We start from the raw sequence: 20056 nt of genomic DNA on the forward strand, positions 1-20056 counted from the left end.
TTACGGGTTTGGCAGTATGACGTCAAAAGGAGAGTTTTGTTCGTGTTATCCCGCGCTTCCCGACCACACACAAACCCCACCTGATCATCCAGGCAGTAATGGCGATAAACAAGAGGCAAGCAACTTTGCGAAAAGCTTCACATCTACATTGATTAGCGATATGGGCCTGAAGTTTGCGCACACCGTTGGATCCTTGCCTGGTTTTGGTAGGAGAGTTATATGAGCCTCGAGGGATTGAGGCGCAAAGGGACACGAGGAGGACACAGAATTAAAAACTTTTGTCAGAAAAGGAGCCAATTGATCTTTAAATGCCTTATAAAATTTATTATTAAACCCATCGGGCCCCGGGCTCTTGCCCAAGGGTGACTCTCCAATAGAACGCTCCACTTCGGCTTCCAAAAAATCCTCCTCAAGCTCCAAAGCCACCCCCTTCTCCAAGGTCGGCAACGCAGTATCATGAACATAATGGTCGATTTTATCCCGTAACGCCTCCGCCTGCATATCATGAAATTGGCCTTTAATATTGTATAGCGCCGAGTAATAGTGTTTAAAGCAGTCAGTAATACCAACCGGGTCATGAACCTCACCGCCCGAGGGAGATGAAACTTTAGGAATATATGACGCTTGTGTGCATTTATCCGCATGTTCGTAGGAGTGCTTACGCATCTGATCCCTGAACCGAGCGTGTGACTGGTCTATCAAAGAACGCAAGGATTCTCTCGCTGTAGTGAGCTCCGCAAAAATCTGTGAGGATGGGACCTGTTTATGACAGGATTCCAGATCCCGTATCTGAATCAAGAGACGTGCAATAGTAAACCCCTTTTCGCGCTTCAATCGTGCCCCATTTTGTATTAGTACCCCTCGAATGACACACTTCAGTGCCTCCCACTGGAGTGGCAAGGGAGTAGCTTCATGTTCATGAACCTCAAAGAAACCGGTAAGTGAATCTTTAATGGCCGCCACGCATACTGCATCCCGCAACAAATTGTCATTAAGTTTCCAGGATTGGAAATTAGGCAACGAGTTAGGAAATGTGAGATTCAGAAACACAGGGGCATGATCCGACCAAACCATAGGGCACACGTCAGAGGTAGGATGCCAGGTAAGCAAGTGGTGGCTAATCAAAAAAGAGTCTAGCCTACTGTACATGTTATGCAGTGGGGAGAAATAAGTGTATTCTCTTACCTGAGGGTGTAGAATCCTCCACACGTCAATCAACTGCATGGAATGCATCACAGTTTTCAGTGCCCCCAAATGCGACTTAGGGACAACAGACCTGCCCGAAGAGGTGTCAAGTCTGGAATCGAAAGTCAGATTAAAATCACCTCCAACAATTAAAACGCCCTCAGTGAACTCCTCCAATTTCCTTAAATACAATCGGCCCGCTCGTGCCTGGTCCTTATTGGGGAGGTACATATTAGCCAGAGAAAAGATCTTATTACGTATGGATAGCTTGAGAAAAACATATCGACCATCCGGGTCAACCAGAACATCAAGAATTTTATGAGAGAGTGACTTATGAATACATATACTGGCACCCTTGGACTTGGATTCCGGGTTGGTACTGTGGAACCAGGCCGGAAAATATCGATTCGTGAACTGTGGCGTATGGCCCGCCTGAAAGTGGGTCTCTTGTAGGAACAAAATATGTACCCGCTCTTTATGCATGTTATATAAAATTTGTGAGCGTTTTTCTGGGACACTAAGCCCCCTAGCATTAAAGGTACAAACCTTCAATTGTGCCATCGCCACCTCTCACTGAAGGAACTCGTAGAGCAATGCACTAAGCAGAGGCGAGACGAACAGCAACAGGACAAACAAGGAAGGGAGACCCGACAACAAAGACAAACAGACAGGTGAAATAATCACCCACTCCTTGAGCTACTCAAGGAGAAACAATCCAATATACACCGGATATAACCAGTGAGTCCCTAAGAGGAGAAGTGTCAGACAAGGTCTAGCCAGCGCCCCGCACCCCCCAACCCAGTGCAAATATAACACATCTTAGAACCAAAACATGAATGGAAAGAAGATCAAGGCAATTAGCTCAATATCACGAGAAAATGAAGTAATTGCCGATATTAGGTCAGGATCGAACAGAGATGCCAGCATAACAATACATTCCCGGAAATTTACACAGTTACCGCACGAGTATACAGGCATGTAATTAGTAAAAACGTAGATAATCACATAACATACATAGTGCAATAGGACTGGCGGCTGAGGAACATTAATTAATCACGGGCAAATGGCCTATCTGATCACCTGCAGCCCCTGCCCAGAGCGAAAGAACCAGTATAACAGAGTATCACATGAACACATCAGACTTTCGCCTCCCAAGATATAAGCAGTAACAATTGAACTTAACAGGCCTAAGCCGACTGCTGGCCTACAAAAAAAAAACATCCAGACGAAATCACAGCGGATCAGCACGTTGCCCACCAGGACGACCCATAGGAAAAGCGGGAGACCGACCACGCCGGCGTGGCCTTGGACGCTGTGGTGGTAGAGGGACATACGGCCAATCAGGCAAGGAAACTCTCGGCACCTGGAGGGCAGCGCAGAAGTCCGGGACATCTCCTGGGTCTCGAACACTCAGCAATGTCCCGTCCCTGCGAACCTGTAGCTGGAAGGGGTGACCCCAGGAATAGGAGATCTCATGCTCTCTCAGCACATCCAGTAAAGGACGAAGCACTCTGCGTTTGTCCAGGGTCATCTTGGACAAATCGGATAACAACTGGATCTTGACCCCTTGTAATAAGACTTCTCCTTTATCTCGGGCCTTCCTCATGATCTGCTCCTTTAGAGAGAAAAAATGGACACGGCATAGCACATCTCTAGGCCTATCAGGATCCGGGTTACGAGGGCCAAGAGTCCTGTGAGCCCTATCCAGCTCCAATGGATCATCAGCAGGACGCTCCAGCAGGGAGTTAAACAAGGACTGTAAGACAGGTATGAGTTGCCCCGAAGATATATCCTCAGGAATACCCCGGAGCCGAATATTGTTACGGCGATTACGATTCTCATGATCTTCAGCCAGGTTAAATAGAGCATGAATCTGCTGGGAGTGATGATCCAGCCGTTCTGCATGAGAGACTTGCTGCTGTGTAACAGTGGAAACGTCGCCTTCTATGCGCTGAACTTGATCGGACAATTGAGAGACATTAGTCGTAAGAGCCTGTATCTCAGATTTATAGGTCATCTCAAGACGATTCACATAACGCTCCATGTCCTGTTTAGTGGGCAATGTGGCGAGCTGTTGTCTCAGGCCCTGTAAATCATCTCCCATGCTAGCAGAGCCGACACTGTGGGGAGAGGAATGTAGATCCAAATCCCGAGGAGAAGCAGGCATCGATGCAGACCCCAGCATGCCAGAGGATGAGGAAGGAGAGACCCGGGTGCCATGACTAACACCACGTTGCGAGCAGGACGGAGCGGGAAATCGCCATGACAGTTCCAGAAGGACCCATCTCCACCCCCGCCTGCAGGGAAGGAAACGGACCCAGGGAGCCAGAGACCGAAGAGGGGGTACTGTCGGTACCTGATGCTGCAGCGGCAACCCCCGAAGAAGACTCCTCTGCAAGCGGGAATCCTGTTCCAGTTCGTCTCCCCTCCAGCGGCGCCATCTTGGGAGACGGCCCGGCAGCAGCGTCAGTGAGGAATCTTTGAATGGAGCCAGCTGAAGACATCTGCCTCGTACAGTATGGAGTCCCCGTGGTTGCCTTAGATTTCCTGACCATTAGGTAGGTTCAAGTGTGTCTTTTAGTATGCTTATGAGCGTGTTATGGAAGTGCAGGAACGGAGCTCTCAAGCAGCACGTCTGGTCAGCGCCATGTCCAAGCCACGCCCCTTCGAGTGGACCTTTCTGACCAGATGCTTAAGCCGTACAATGCCATGCGGAAATCAAAAATTTGGTATAAAAAACTTGCGATGCACTGGTCAGGAGGGGACATACCTGGAGTACCAGGAGAAGGTGATCAAATCCCTTCTCTTTGGGAATGTGGCAGAGGTAGGAGAAAGTTCTGCCTCTGCAAGTTAGGATGTCGCCAGGAAAGTTCCAGGGCAGCACTTTCCTGGTGAAGTGCCGCCCACCGCAAAAAAAATCCACCCCCAGAAGAGGTGTCGTTTCTGTGCCAAAAGAGGCATAAGAAAAGACACGACATACCAGTGTAACACCTGTCCCACCCTCCCTGGACTGTGTATGAAGGAGTGCTTCCGGATATACCACACCTCTCTGGATTTCTAAATTTTATTTTCAGCTGTCCCTTTCATTTATAATTTTCGGCCCTTTCATTTACAATCACCGTCCCTCCCATTTACCATAACCATTTCACCATTTAAAATTTGAACATCCCCATAACAAAACTAAAAATTTCCATTATATCCTGATAAATGTTGAGGTGCTTTTCTTCACTTGTATGCTGTATGTCTGAAAAATCTGTCCTATAAATGAAGCATTTGTCATATGTTCTTTTTCACGCCAGATATCCACAAGATTCTGCAAAAAAACTATGAGGTTAAAAAAAGTGATCACAACCCTAGAAAAAAATTCCTTATGGGGCGTAGTTTTCAAAATGGGGTCACTTTTGGGGGGTTTCTACTATTTTGGTCCCCCCAGTGCATTGCAAACGCGACATGGCACTAAAAACTATTCTAGCAAAATTTGCGCTCCAAAATCCAAATGACGCTCCTTCTATTCTGAGCCCTGCTGTGGGACCAAACAGCAGTGTACTACCACATATGTGGTATGGCCGTAATCGGGAGAAATAGCTTTACAAATGTAGGGGTTCTTTTTCTCCTTTATTCCTTGTAAAAATTAAAAATTTCTAGGTTTTTTTTCCAGAAGAAAAGTAGATTTTCATCTTCACACACTAATTCAAATAAATTTCGCAAAACAACTGTGGGGTCAAAATGCTAACTATACCCCTAGAAAGATTCCTTGAGGGGTGCAGTTTCCAAAATGGGGTCAGTTTTGGGGGGTTTCCACTGTTTTGGTCCCTCCAGGGCATTGCAAAAGCGACATGGCACTGAAAACTATTCCAGCAAAATCCGTGCTCCAAAATCCAAATGACTCTCCTTCTCTTCTGAGCCCTACTGTTGGTCCAAACAGCAGTGTATTACCACATATGTGGTATTGCCGTAATCGGAAGAAATTGCTTTACAAATGTTGTGGTGCTTTTTCTCCTTTTATTCCTTGTAAAAATTTCTGTGACACATCAAACTTATCGAGAATTTCGCAAGAAAAACAATGGTGTGCTTGGTTTTAACGTCACTTTATTCTTTCATGAGTTATTTACAAGTTTCTGACCACTTATAAAATGTGTTCAAAGTGCTGCCCATTGTGTTGGATTGTCAATGCAACCCTCTTCTCCCACTCTTCACACACTGATAGCAACACCGCAGAAGAAATGCTAGCACAGTATCCGTAGTTTCAGTTGCTGCTCATCTTCACTGCATAGACAATTGCCTTCAGATAACCCCAAAGATAAAAGTCTAAGGGGGTCAGATCGGGAGACCTAGGGGGCCATTCAACTGGCCCACGACGACCAATTCACTTTCCAGGAAACTGTTCAGCTAGGAATGCTCGGGCAGCACTTTGAACACATTTTATAAGTGGTCAGAAACTTGTAAATAACTCATGAAAGAATAATGTAACGTTAAAACCAAGCACACCATTGTTTTTCTTGTGAAATTCTCGATAAGTTTGATGTGTCACATGACCCTCTTCCCATTGAAAAAACTAAAGTTGGATACAAAATGGCCAACTTCAAAATGGCCGCCATGGTCAACACCCAGCTTGAAAAGTTTCCCCCCTTCCATATACTAATGTGCCACAAACAGGAAGTTAATATCACCAACCATTCCCATTTTATTTAGGTGTATCCATATAAATGGCCCACCCTGTAGTATAAGCATATAATGATGGCAATAGATTAGAAAAAGCTATAATGATTAGTTCTCTTTATCTCCTCAGACCCTGCCACTTTTTTGAATAATTCGGAAAACCCCTTTAAAAAGAATTGTTAACAAACCAAATTGTTGTTTGTGGTTCTTTATGGGGAAAGGTGGAAGATGGGTGGGTTTGGAGTGTGCTTAAGGATGTCGGTATGTGTGGTAGTAAGATAAGGTTTCATGTTTTTAATAAAAATGCAAAAAAAAAAAAAAAGTAAAGTAGAACAGATGTTGAATGAAGTATTAGCTTATATTTTGCCCAAATTAGGCAAACTCAACACCAGCAGCAAGGATGCCAGTACAGGCTACAGTCCCACATATGGCAGAAATGTCTGCTCCAAACACTGCACTATTTCCAGCAACACTACATGACGTCTTACAGCCTGTTGATCAGGCACTATAGTCCCGCTGAATTGTGGTTACTTTTGACCAAAATTTGCAAGCTCGTAAGTCCTAACCTGAAAAATGTTACGAATTAACTTGAATACATTACACAAACAGATGCAACAAAGAGGAAAATCATAAACCTATGTATCTCACAGGACAAACGTAACATTGGCTATGTTAAGGATCTGCCAGGCACAGCTTCTGTATCCACGCCCATAGGTAATCAGTCTGCACCTGCTTCTATGTCTGTGAGACTGACTCCATCTTCCACCACTCAGGATGGCAGGCTTAGGAGTGGGAGAGCCTATCACAGCCTGGCCAGACAGAGCTAGCTCCCGCCCTCTGTCTATTTATACCTGCCTTTCCTGTTCCTCCTTGCTTGTGATTCTTCTCTGTTGGTTTCCTGGCCCTGCTGCAGCTTCTTGTACTACTTGTCCCTGCTTTGTATTGACCCTGGCTTACGGACTACTCATCTGCTCTGTGTTTGGTACCTCGTACACTCCTGGTTTGACTCGGCTTGTTCACTACTCTCCTGCTCTGCGTTTGGCACCTCGTACTCTCCTGGTTTGACTCGGCTCGTTCACTACTCTTGTTGCTCATGGTGTTGCCGTGGGCAACTGCCCCGTTTCCCTTTGTTCTGTGTTTCCTTGTCTGGTTGTCTGTCGTGCACTTACTGAGTGTAGGGACCGTCGCCCAGTTGTACCCCGTCGCCTAGGGCGGGTCGTTGCAAGTAGGCAGGGACTGAGTGGCGGGTAGATTAGGGCTCACTTGTCTGTTTCCCTATCCCTGTCATTACATAATCACAAGCCCATATACCTACTCTACCCTGGTCCCTCACACCACTATGGACCCCCTTGAGACCCTGGTTCAGCAAATGCAGGGTCTCTCCCTACAGGTCCAGGCCCTGGCTCAGAGGGTCAACCAGCCTGATGCTACCATGGTAGTGCCCCTCACCTCACCTCTTGAACCCCACCTCAAGTTGCCTGACCGGTTCTCAGGGGACCGGAAGACTTTTCTCTCCTTTCGGGAGAGTTGTAGGCTCTATTTTCGTTTAAAGCCCTACTCCTCAGGTTCTGAGAGCCAGCGGGTGGGTATAATTATGTCCCGGCTCCAGGAAGGGCCCCAAGAATGGGCCTTCTCCTTGGCTCCTGACGCCCCTGAACTTTCCTCCGTTGATCTTTTCTTTTCTGCTCTCGGACTCATTTATGACGAGACTGACAGGACTGCCTTTGCAGAGAGTCAGCTGGTGACCTTACGTCAGGGTAAGAGACCTGTTGAGGAGTATTGCTCTGACTTTAGGAAGTGGTGCGTAGCTTCTCGGTGGAATGACCCTGCCTTAAGGTGCCAGTTTAGGTTGGGTCTGTCGAACGCCCTGAAAGACCTGCTAGTTAGCTATCCCTCTTCTGACTCCCTAGACCAGGTTATGGCTTTAGCGGTACGACTTGACCGACGTCTCAGGGAACGACAACGTGAACGTTTGTGTTTTCTCCTTTGACTCCCTCATGATGCCTCCGGAGGTTCCGTTGCTTCGTTCTTCCACGGAAGACTCGGAGGTACCTATGCAACTCGGGGCCTCCGTGTCCCCCCAACAACGTAGAGAGTTCCGCAGGAAGAATGGTCTCTGCTTCTATTGTGGGGATGACAAGCATCAAGTGAACACCTGTCCTAGGCGTAAGAATAAGCAGCCGGAAAACTTCCGCGCCTAAATGATCGGGGAGGTCACTTTGGCGCACAGGTATTTCCCGTAAATATGAAACGTAATAAAATCTTGCTTCCCTTTCAGGTCTCTTTTGGTGGTAGGTCTGCTACCGGCAGTGCCTTCGTGGATTCAGGGTCGTCTGCTAATATCATGTCTGTGGAATTTGCTATTTCTCTAGCTATGCCTTTGATTGATTTGACTAAACCTGTCCCGGTAGTGGGTATCGACTCCACTCTTGCTAATGGTTATTTTACACAGCATAACCCTGTTTTTGAACTCCTTGTTGGCTCCATGCATTTGGAGCAGTGCTCTGTACTGTTGATGCAGGGATTATCGTCCGATTTGGTTTTAGGCCTTCCCTGGTTGCAGTTGCATAATCCCACGTTTGACTGGAATACTGGGGAGCTTACCAAATGGGGTAATGAATGCTTGACGTCATGTTTTTCTGTTAATTCTATTTCTCCCCCTGAGGAGGTGAACACGCTACCTGAGTTTGTTCAGGACTTCGCTGATGTTTTCTCTAAGGAGGCCTCCGAAGTGTTACCTCCTCATAGAGAATACGATTGCGCTATCGATTTGGTACGCTCCCTAAGGGTAGGATATTTAATCTCCCTTGTCCCGAACGTGAAGCCATGAGAGAGTATATCCAGGAATGCCTGGCCAAGGGTTATATTCGCCCCTCTACTTCTCCGGTAGGTGCTGGCTTCTTCTTCGTAGGGAAGAAGGATGGTGGTCTTAGGCCATGCATTGACTACCGTACCTTGAATAAGGTCACTGTAAGGAACCAGTATCCCCTTCCTTTGATTCCTGATCTCTTTAATCAGGTTCAGGGGGCCCAATGGTTCTCTAAGTTTGATCTACGTGGGGCGTATAACCTTATCCGCATCAAAGAGGGGGATGAGTGGAAGACTGCGTTTAACACGCCCGAAGGTCATTTCGAATACCTCGTCATGCCCTTTGGGTTGTGTAATGCTCCCGCGGTCTTCCAGAATTTCATAAATTAGATTTTAAGAGATTACCTGGGGGTATTTCTTGTAGTGTACCTTGATGACATACTTGTGTTTTCCAAGGACTGGACCTCCCACATTGAGCATGTCAGGAAGGTGCTCCAGGTCCTTCGGGAAAACAAACTGTTTGCGAAGACCGAAAAATGTGTGTTTGGGGTGCAGGAGATACCATTTTTGGGTCAAATCCTCACTCCTCATGAATTCCGCATGGACCCCGCCAAGGTCCAGGCTGTGGTGGAATGGGTCCAACCTGCCTCCCTGAAGGCGTTACAGTGCTTCTTGGGGTTCGCTAATTATTACAGGAGATTTATTGCTAACTTCTCGGTCATCGCTAAGCCTCTTACGGACCTCACTCGCAAGGGTGCTGATCTCCTCCATTGGCCTCCTGAGGCTGTCCAGGCTTTTGAGGCCCTTAAGAAGTGCTTTATCTCGGCCCCGGTGTTGGTTCAGCCCAACCAAATGGAGCCATTTATCGTGGAGGTTGACGCGTCCGAGGTGGGAGTGGGGGCTTTCTTGTCCCAGGGTACCAGGTCCCTCACCCATCTCCGTCCCTGTGCCTACTTCTCCAGGAAGTTTTCGCCCACTGAGAGTAACTATGATATTGGCAACCGCGAACTCTTAGCCATTAAATGGGCATTTGAAGAGTGGCGCCACTTCCTGGAGGGGGCTAGGCACCAGGTAACGGTCCTTACCGACCACAAGAATCTGGTTTTCCTAGAATCGGCCCGGAGGCTAAACCCGAGACAAGCTCGATGGGCGTTATTTTTTACCAGATTCAATTTTTTGGTTACCTATAGGGCTGGGTCTAAAAATATTAAGGCTGATGCACTGTCGCGTAGCTTCATGGCCAGCCCTCCTTCGGAGGAAGATCCTGCTTGTATTTTGCCTCCAGGTATTATCATTTCCTCTATTGATTCTGATTTAGTCTCTGAAATTGCTGCTGATCAAGGTTCAGCTCCCGGGAACCTTCCTGAGAACAAGCTGTTTGTTCCCCTGAAATTCCGGCTAAGGGTACTTAGGGAAAATCATGACTCCGCACTATCTGGTCATCCAGGCATCCTGGGTACCAAGCACCTCATTGCCAGAAACTATTGGTGGCTTGGGTTGCCTAAAGACGTTAAGGCCTATGTCGCCGCTTGTGAGGTTTGTGCTAGGTCCAAGACTCCCAGGTCCCGACCAGCGGGCTTACTACGTTCTTTGCCCATTCCACAGAGACCTTGGACCCATATCTCCATGGATTTTATCACCGATTTGCCTCCATCTCAAGGCAAGTCGGTGGTGTGGGTTGTAGTAGACCGCTTCAGTAAGATGTGCCACTTTGTGCTCCTCAAAAAACTACCCAATGCTAAGACGTTAGCTACCTTGTTTGTCAAACATATCCTGCGTCTCCATGGGGTTCCTGTCAATATTGTTTCTGACAGAGGGGTACAATTTGTTTCTTTGTTTTGGAGAGCCTTCTGTAAAAAGTTGGAGATTGATCTGTCCTTTTCCTCTGCCTTCCATCCTGAAACTAATGGCCAAACCGAGAGGACTAATCAGTCTCTAGAACAATATTTAAGGTGTTTTATCTCTGACTGTCAATATGATTGGGTCTCATTCATTCCCCTCGCCGAATTTTCCCTTAATAACCGGGTCAGTAACTCGTCAGGGGTCTCCCCCTTTTTCTGTAATTTTGGGTTTAATCCACGGTTCTCCTCCGTTTCACCTGGTAGTTCCAACAATCCCGAGGTAGAGGTCGTTCATCGGGAACTGTGCAAAGTCTGGGCCCAGGTTCAGAAGAACCTAGAGGCGTCCCAGAGCATACAAAAAACTCAGGCAGATAGAAGACATTCTGCTAACCCCTTGTTTATGGTCGGGGATCTGGTGTGGCTATCGTCAAAGAACTTGCGCCTTAAAGTCCCGTCCAAGAAGTTTGCTCCCCGGTTTATAGGGCCGTACAAGGTCATTGAAGTCCTCAATCCTGTCTCCTTCCGACTGGAGTTGCCCCCATCTTTTCGAGTACACGACGTGTTTCATGCCTCCCTCCTTAAACGCTGCTCCCCGTCCTTGGCTCCCTCGAGGAAACCTCCTGTCCCCGTTCTCACCCCTGAGGGGGTAGAATTCGAGGTGGCCAAGATTGTGGACAGCAAGATGGTACAAGGCTCCCTCCAGTACCTGGTCCATTGGAGAGGATACGGGCCTGAGTAGAGGACTAGGGTACCCGCCCGTGATGTTCACGCTGGGGTATTGGTCAGGAGGTTCCACCTTCGTTTCCCCAATAAACCAGGTCCATCTAGTAAGGGTCCGGTGGCCCCTCATAAAAGGGGGGGTACTGTTAAGGATCTGCCAGGCACAGCTTCTGTATCCACGCCCATAGGGGTCTGTATGGCGTTATCTACAAAGGGGGCTGTATGGCGTTATCTACAGGGGGGCTCTGTATGGCGTTCTCTACAGTGGGGGCTGTATGGCGTTATCTACAGGGGGGGCTGTATGGCGTTCTCTACAGGGGGCTGTATGGCGTTATCCACAGAGGGGGCTGTATGGCCTTATCTACAGGGGGGGCTGTATGGCGTTATCTAGAGGGTGCTGTATGGCGCTATCTAGAGGGGGCTGTATGGCGTTATCTACAGGGGGGGGGCTGTATGGAGTTATCTACAGGGGGGGGCTGTATGGCGTTATCTACAGAGGGGGCTGTATGGCGTTATCTACAGAGGGGGGGGCTGTATGGCGTTCCCTACAGGGGGGGAGCTGTATGGCGTTATCTACAGGGGGGCTGTATAGCGTTCTCTACAGGGGGGGCTGTATGGCGCTAACGCCGTACAGCCCCCCCTGTAGAGGACGCCATACAGCCCCCCCCTGTAGGGAACGCCATACAGCCCCCCCCTGTAGGGAACGCCATACAGCCCCCCTCTGTAGGGAACGCCATACAGCCCCCCTCTGTAGGGAACGCCATACAGCCCCCCCTCTGTAGGGAACGCCATACAGCCCCCCCTGTAGATAACGCCATACAGCCCCCTTTGTAGATATCTACAGAGGGGGCTGTATGGCGTTATCTACAGGGGGGACTCTGTATGGCGTTCTCTACAGGGGTCTGTATGCCATTATCTACAGGGGGGCTGTATGGCATTATATACAGGGGGGCTGTATGGCGTTCTCTACAGTTGGGGGGCTGTATGGCGTTCCCTACAGAGAGGGGGCTGTATGGCGTTATCTACTGAGGGGGGGGGGGCTGTATGGCGTTCCCTACAGAGGGGGCTGTATGGCGTTCTCTACAGAGGGGGCTGTATGGCGTTCTCTACAGAGGGGGCTGTATGGCGTTCTCTACAGGGGGGGCTGTATGGCGTTCTCTACAGGGGGGGCTGTATGGCGTTATCTACAGAGGGGGCTCATACAGCCCCCCCTGTAGAGAACGCCATACAGCCCCCCCTGTAGGGAACTCCATACAGCCCCCCCTCTAGGGAACGCCGTACAGCCCCCCTGCAGGGAACGCCATACAGCCCCCCCTCCCCAAAAAATGCGACCTACTGCGTGTCCTACATAAGACATGTATCCCCTATCCACAGGATAGGGGATACATGTGTGATCGCTGGCAGCGATAGGGAGAACGGGGGACCGAAAGTCCCCCCGAAGTTCTCCATGACTAACCTCTGACTTCCGGCGTCTGCGCAGCTCAATAGAAATGAAAGGTGCGCTGGTCACGCATGCGCACAAGCGCGACCGGCGCTCCATTCATTTCTACGGAGCTGCCGACACAGACCCCGAAGTCCGAGGTTTGTGATGGAGAACTTCAGGGGACTTTCAGTCCCCCGTTCTCCCTATCTCTGCCAACGATCACACATGTATCCCCTATCCTGTGGATAGGGGATACATGTCTTTTGTTTAATGGCAGAGCGGGGAGATACCTCCCTGCTCTGCCGTAGTGTTAAGTGGCGTCGCGCTGTAGCAGCCATGGCGGCTGCTAGCGGAGCCTCCGGCCATGGTGGGGTCCCGTGCCGGCGGGCGACACGGGCCCCCTCATGCCGCGGGCCCCGTAGCAGCCGGCGCTACGGCTGCTATAGTGGTAGTTACGCCACTGACTGACAGGCAATCTATTAGGCCATACCTCAGATGCCTATGAAAGAACCAGGGGCCCTATCTAGGCCCCCTGCTGCGATGGTAACAATTGGAGCCGATGAGCTGACACGTTAAACACATTAGATGCCGTAGTCAATAGCTGTGTTAGGGCTTGTCCACACGTAAAGGAATTGCTGGAGAAAATTTCTGCAGCAATTCCGCAGAAAGTAGCAAAAATTCAGCTGCGGAAACACCGCACCATTTCCTGTGTTTTGTATGAAGTGTGCTGCGTGTGATTTTCACGCACCCATTGACTTTAATGGGTGCGTGATGCGCGAACAACGCACAAATATCGGACATGTCGTGAGTTTTACGCAGCAGACACATGCTGCGTGAAACTCACGGACAGTCTGCACGGCCCCATAGACTAACAAATCACACGCGTTGCACGGACGTATATCACGTTAGTCTAAATAAGCCCTAATACTGAGTTCACACAGGGCGGATACGCTGCGTAAAAGCACACACCAAATTGTGGTGCAGTTTTTTGGCCGTAATAACAACGTATAAAAAACAAACAAACACATACTTACCCTCTTACATGCAGATCGGCCTTCTGGGACGACGTTTTATCCGATGTGACCTCTGGCCTGGATGAAGAAGCACCGAATTCTGGGTAAGATTTTTTTCTGAGTTGCGGTTTTTGCGTTGAAATCTGAGCTTTTCCGTCGCAAAAAAAACCGCAACATCTGCTATTTGTTGTGGATTTTTTCTCCCCATTGAATACAATGGGGAAAACTCGCAACAAAGAAGCAGCGATTACGCAAAGACAATTGACATGCTGCGGATTAAAAAACAACTTACCGCAGGTCAATTTCTGAGCGTTTTTTCCGCTCATTATTTATTTACGCAGCATTTGGATGAGATTTGTTCATATCTCATCCACTCTGCTGCTACTGTATTATGCAGCGGATTTTCCGCAACTAAATCTGTTGTGGAAAATCTACAGTGTTTACTGACATCTAGCTACAGCGTTTTTGAGCTACAAGAAAAAATGCAAGTAAACTCTGTCTGAATCCAGCCATTGGCTAGGTTTACACATTGCGGTAGTGTGCAGCGCGGGCAAAAACGAAAATGCTTTTAACCGCTAACTTCTGGCGTTATTGGCTTCGCGTTTTTTACAGGTGAAACATGTTGAAAACATATTTCACCTGTAAAAACTGAGTAGCCAATAACCGCATCACAAAACGGTGTTAAAACATGTACGTTTTGGCATGCGGCACACTTTACACTGGCACACACCGTGTTGATGATTCGGCCATACCTGGCATTACATTTTAATGCCATTAAACCTTATCGATTTTAGAAAAAGTAGTTAAAATGTTCCGTTAATGCACCAAGCGGGTTTTTCACTGCGGTTCAGGGTTTTTAAAAACACTGCACGTTTTTTCCGTCATGTCGATTATGCTGTTTATTTGCAGTTTTATTCCATAGACATAAATAGAGGAAACCGCAACGGAAAACACATTAAATTTAAATACGCGTTTTTTTAATATTTCTCTTTGCCATTCCACAATGGCTTGGCTCTGGAACTGGATATTACCTTAGTATTAAAAAAAAAACAACAAAGAAAAAAAAAAACACACACAACAGAATTGTATAAAGAAAACCACAATGACACACAACAAAAAAATGCATACGATTAAGTGCGGTAATTAAAACCGGATAGTAAACACAAAGTAAAACTGCAAATATTGTCAAAGAAAGGCATGCTTTTTTTTTTAAAATGCGCATCACTGCGTTTCAAGCCGGGTTCCCACGAGTCGGATATGCTGCGTAAATATCACGCAGCGTGTCTGACCAGGAACCCACAGTACATCCCGTCCGAAAAATCGCACCAGTTTTTCAAACAATTTCCGCTGCAGAAGAAAGCTCTCATACTTAACCCTCCGTCTTCTCTGTACGTCATCCCTTGAGGCCGGACTGCAGGAAGAAGGAGAGCGTTCCGGGTAAGTATGATTTTTTTTTTCCGGATTTGTGATTTTTGCAGCGTAAACGCTGCGATTACGCCAGAAAAGTCGCAACACTTGGCTTTCTGTTGCGGGCTTTGCATCCCCATTGAATTCAATGGAGAAAACCTGCAACAGAAAATCAACAAAAACGCAGCACAAATTGATATGCTGCGCAATTAAATTCTGCATCGCAGGTCAAGTTATTAACGTTTACGCTGCGTCTTTTTTCCGTATCGTGGGCATGAGATTCTCTAAATCTCATTCACTTTGCTGCTACTGTAAATGCTGCAGAATTTCCTCACACAATTCCGTCGTGGAAACTCCGCAGCGTTTACACTACGTGGGAACCCGGCCTTTGGTGCATTTTTTACATACATTTTAATGCTAAAGACAACTCTGTCTGAACTGGGTCGCTGTGAAAAATAAAAACCGCTGCATCCTGATGTTAAAAACTCATGAAAAAAATTGTGTTTTAATTTATTTTCCCCTCAGGTTCCATGGCAAGCCGGATACATTACGTAGTATGTATTGTACCTTAGGGTAGATACTAGTCATACAGTCGTGCTGTGGTGTCTGGCGGTCCCTGACAGGACGTGCTGCTGTGGGAGCACAGGTAGGAAAAAGCTGACAAAGTACAGCAAGTCCTGACTGCTCCAGTCCCGGTGCTTGTAGGCGCAGTCCCGAGCCAGAGAGGGAGGAGAAAGAGAAGAGGAGGAGGTGCCGGCACCCAGGGCACCCCGAGAGCAGGGAGACAGCCGGAGCACTGCGCGGTGGACACCGACCTGCTCACTGATGAGGATCAAGCTAGGAGGAAGCGCAGACCGCACCCTGGTTACTTCCAAGCAGCCGCTCCCCTCTGCAGTGCTGGCACCGACCCAGCGACGTCTCACTGAGGTGATACCCTCTCAGGATGGGCACCGACCCCTAGTTTGATTTCTTGCAGGGGTCAGAGGTCAGGATACCCAGTAATGTAGAGCTAGCGCCTCTAGCCAGTATAAATGCCAGCTGACGGTCTTCTATATAGTGATTAGGGCGTTATAAGGGGGCAGTGTGCTGCACTGGCATCTAGGAGGGATGAGCTGGTTTTCAGAAGGGCTGTCACTCTATTCTGGGTGCATATATAGATGTGATATTCCCAACCCCTGTCTGATGAGACATTCTGGGGAAGGGATATCACTTTGATACGTTTCCTTCACTATCTGATAACGGGGTTTTTTTCTTAACAAAAAAAGAAAAAGGTTTCCCAGGAAATGGCAAAATGTGTTCCTAAATATGGTGCCAGTTACAGGTGCCAATTGTCTTGACTTGCCACTTTCCATTTGCTCCACTTCTGTGCTCTCATTGGTAATCCGCTTTATGTTTCTGGTGTAACATGTGATTTTCGTACTGGCAATGGTTGGCATGCTGTATGTGCCCTAGTCCATGTTCTGCAGCAGGATAGGCAAGTGATGGGTTTTGCCTCAGGTGCCAGTTCCCCTTTGCCGTAATGGGTGTGTTCTGCTTTAGAAGATGTTTTGTTTTTTTAACATTCCTTCCCTCTATGGGATGTCTGTGTACTATTTTGAGGATCTAGTTGTTTTCCATGCTTTGTTGTCTTTTGCATGATGTGTGTCTTCTGTATGTTCACTTTTCTCTGTTTATCCAACAGATGTATCTATAACATGTTCCCCTATCAATACGTGCACAATAGATCTAATGCATATTTAATGTTACAGATCTTTCTGGCAAGATCTCCTTTGCTGACTTCCAAGATGTTGTACTGCCTGCTGTTAACTTCTTAATTCTTGTTTCACACAGTAGAAAATGCCTTGAAAAACGCTCAAATCTATTAGCATTTGTTAAAAACAACAAACAAAATAGTGTGTATAAAGGAGGTCTAAGGCTATGTTCACACGGGGTATTTTGCCGAGTTTTTTGCCGCGGAAACCGCGTCGCAAAACTCGTCAAAAACGGCCCGAGAACGCCTCCCATTGATTTCAATGGGAGGCGTCGGCGTCTTTTTCCCGCGAGCAGTAAAACTGTCTCGCGGGAAAAAGAAGCGACATGCCCTATCTTCGGGCGCTTCCGAGAAAGCGAAAAGAGAAAGCGTATTTCGCGCTGTTTTATGCCCGCGGCGCTCAATGGCCGCGGGTGAAAAACGGCGCGAAAATCACCGCGAAAATCGGCGTGCAGGGAGAGGAAAATCTGCCTCAAAGTTCCAAACGGAATTTTGAGGCAGATATTCCTCCCCCAAAATACTCCGTGTGAACATAGCCTAAAAGTGCATTTGCACCCCAAAAAAATAAAACCTACTGTAAAAATGTTTAAACCATTCCCTAGTTATATCTATTTTTGGGAAAGGTGAGTCCCAACCATCATGGCTGCCACTTCAGCCCCTACCTAATTTTTTTCCCACGCTCCTGAATAGAAAAACGTCACTCGACAAATCCCAGGAACCAGGTAGCTAATGCTATGTGACAACAAAGGATTCCCCCAAGAAAATGGCGCCTAAGCGATCATGTGACCTTTTCAAGGGGTTGGGACATATTAGTGACATTATTTTTTTTTTAGCGGATCCGTAAATACGGATGCACTACGGACCTTAATTGCGGACAGCATGCCAGATATGTGGATGACTACGGATCCGTATTTGCAGACAGTAAAAAAAAAACTTTGGTCGTGTGCATGAGGCCTAACGTGGCAGATTTGACATTCAGGAGGTTGAAAAAGGGTGGGTGACAGCCCGTGTAGGAGCCGTGCTGGTTGTTACCCAGCTCTCCAGAAACAGATATGACTAATAATGAGAGAAGAGGACAACTCAAATACCAATGTTTACAGCTGTTTTCTCTTACTTGAGTGTAAAAATAATCATTTTTGTGTTTTGACATCTGGGCGGCTTTCTATTGGTATGCTATCCTGCAATGTCTTGTACCGGTCTGGATTTCATGCCCGTGCTTTACATTAGTTCCTGTGCATTTTCGTTTATTGTCACGTTACTTATTCTATGAATACCTTCCATAAAGTCTTCATTTTAAAATCTAGATCTCAACCAATCAGCCAGGTCTCCAGTAAGCAAACACTGCTTCCACGTTCCTAGGGCTCTAGGAAATACACCTTGGTATCCAGTTCTTTCACTTTTTCCACATTGCAGAAACATTAATTGTTAATTTAGTTTCACTGCTTGAGCTTTAATGGACAAAAACAAACATAGTATAGCCGCGTTACATTCACTGCCTCCTCCCTCCTTACCGGGTAACGTCAATTAAAAAATATTTAAGCTGTACTATAAGAAAATATTTGATTAACCCTCTGTCTCACATCACCTGAATTACCACCTATCTGGGGTCCAATCTGCAGAGATCGCCACTCAACTGACTCCCATGGGTGATGGATGGGCTTAATTCGGTTATCCCGAATTTTAAAATTGATGGTATATCCTTAGGTTAGGCCATTTATATTAGTTCGGTTCTGGTTCGACTCTCGGCACCACCGCCGATCAGCTTTTTTAAAGGTGCGCGGCACTCGTGCGATCACTGCAGCCTCTTCATTGTTTACCTTCGTTTGGAGCCTTATAGAGTTTACATCTGGTTTTAGCATAAACTTCATCAATCACGAATGGTGACGTGTGACAAATCTATGGTAGCAAGAAGAGTGGGCGTGGTCTCCAAAGAAATACAGTTTAGGCCACATTTATTAAGCAAAATAGGTGAAAATGGTGCAAATCTACACCTGCTAATAGCAGTCAAAGATTTTATTTTCTGACTGTCAGAGTTCACAATGCGCCAAATTTATTAAGAAGTGTGTGCCTTTTAAAAAATGTTTACGCAAATCACTTTTATCTATTTCCTTTACTTTTACACGGGGTGACGTTCGTCCATATGATGAATTTTTCCCGACGATTGCCTAGTGCAAACGTGCCAGGCAATCAAACACTAATTCGTTTGTCGCATCTTTTATGCAGGCATAAAAATTATAATTTGTCGGCAGTTCATCCCCCTCATGTAGATGGGTTGTGCTTCCAATAATGTTAAGTGTATGAGATGGGCTTCAAACGATCATTCGCACAAATCCCCTCTCGATCATTGTTACGTCCGATCGACTTTCTATGTATTCGATCGGCACTCTTTACATGCAGTTTATCTGCCTGTGTGAAAGGACCTATAGACGTGTAAAATACGCCATTCAAATTAAATGTAGGATATTATCATCCTATCTGGAAAGGAACATCACAGTATAGTGACATTGCAATGACTCATCCTCCTGTATTGGGTGCAGGCTCAGTAGAAAGGTGGTCTGCACTGTGTCAGCTATGTATGTGTGTATTAAAAGTGTCCAGATAAATTATTAATCCACCGGTAAACATAGCCAACTCCAGAACAGATCTCCTGGAAACTGTATTCTACATCACCTCGCAGCTAGGAAACCAGGGGCATACAGAAGCTACGGACTGGGAAAGCTTATCGCCCAAGCAATGCGGTGTGTATAGGTCAAACTCCTTTAACCAAAACTCTGCAAACAAATTCTAGTTGGTAAATGGTTCTGCAAAGGAATAGTTGTTTGTATTTTATAGTCTCCATTAAATTTGTAGGTCAAGAAGACAAACCCTTTGGAAAGAATATGACTTAAAGAGGCTCTGTCACCAGATTTTGCAACCCCTATCTCCTATTGCAGCAGATAGGCGCTGCAATTTAGATTACAGTAACGTTTTTTGTTTTTTTTTAAAACGAGCATTTTTGGCCAAGTTATGACCATTTTTATATTTATGTAAATGAGGCTTTCTAAAGTACAACTGGGCGTGTTTAAAGCAAAAGTACAACTGGGCGTGTATTGTGTTCGTTACATCGGGCGTTTTTACTTCTTTTACTAGCTGGGCGTTGTGAATAGAAGTATCATCCACTTCTCTAAACAACGCCCAGCTTCTGGCAGTGCAGACACAGCGTGTTCTCGAGAGATCACGCTGTGACGTCACTCATTTCCTGCCCCAGGTC

At 46.9% G+C, this 20056-nt stretch overlaps 1 protein-coding gene across 2 annotated transcripts in view; it reads left to right on the forward strand.

Moving 5' to 3' along the window:
* The first annotated feature begins 15701 nt into the window (after nt 1–15701).
* VWA5B2 (von Willebrand factor A domain containing 5B2) overlaps nt 15702–20056 on the forward strand; it is an 85235-nt gene continuing 80880 nt past the window's right edge. For both annotated transcript variants that reach the window (XM_075861890.1, XM_075861891.1), the window contains exon 1: nt 15702–15983. The gene's annotated coding sequence lies outside the window, so the exon portion shown is untranslated. The remainder of the gene's footprint in view (nt 15984–20056) is intronic.

The sequence above is a fragment of the Rhinoderma darwinii genome, chromosome 4 (genome assembly GCF_050947455.1).
Source record: "Rhinoderma darwinii isolate aRhiDar2 chromosome 4, aRhiDar2.hap1, whole genome shotgun sequence".
NCBI lineage: Eukaryota > Metazoa > Chordata > Amphibia > Anura > Rhinodermatidae > Rhinoderma > Rhinoderma darwinii.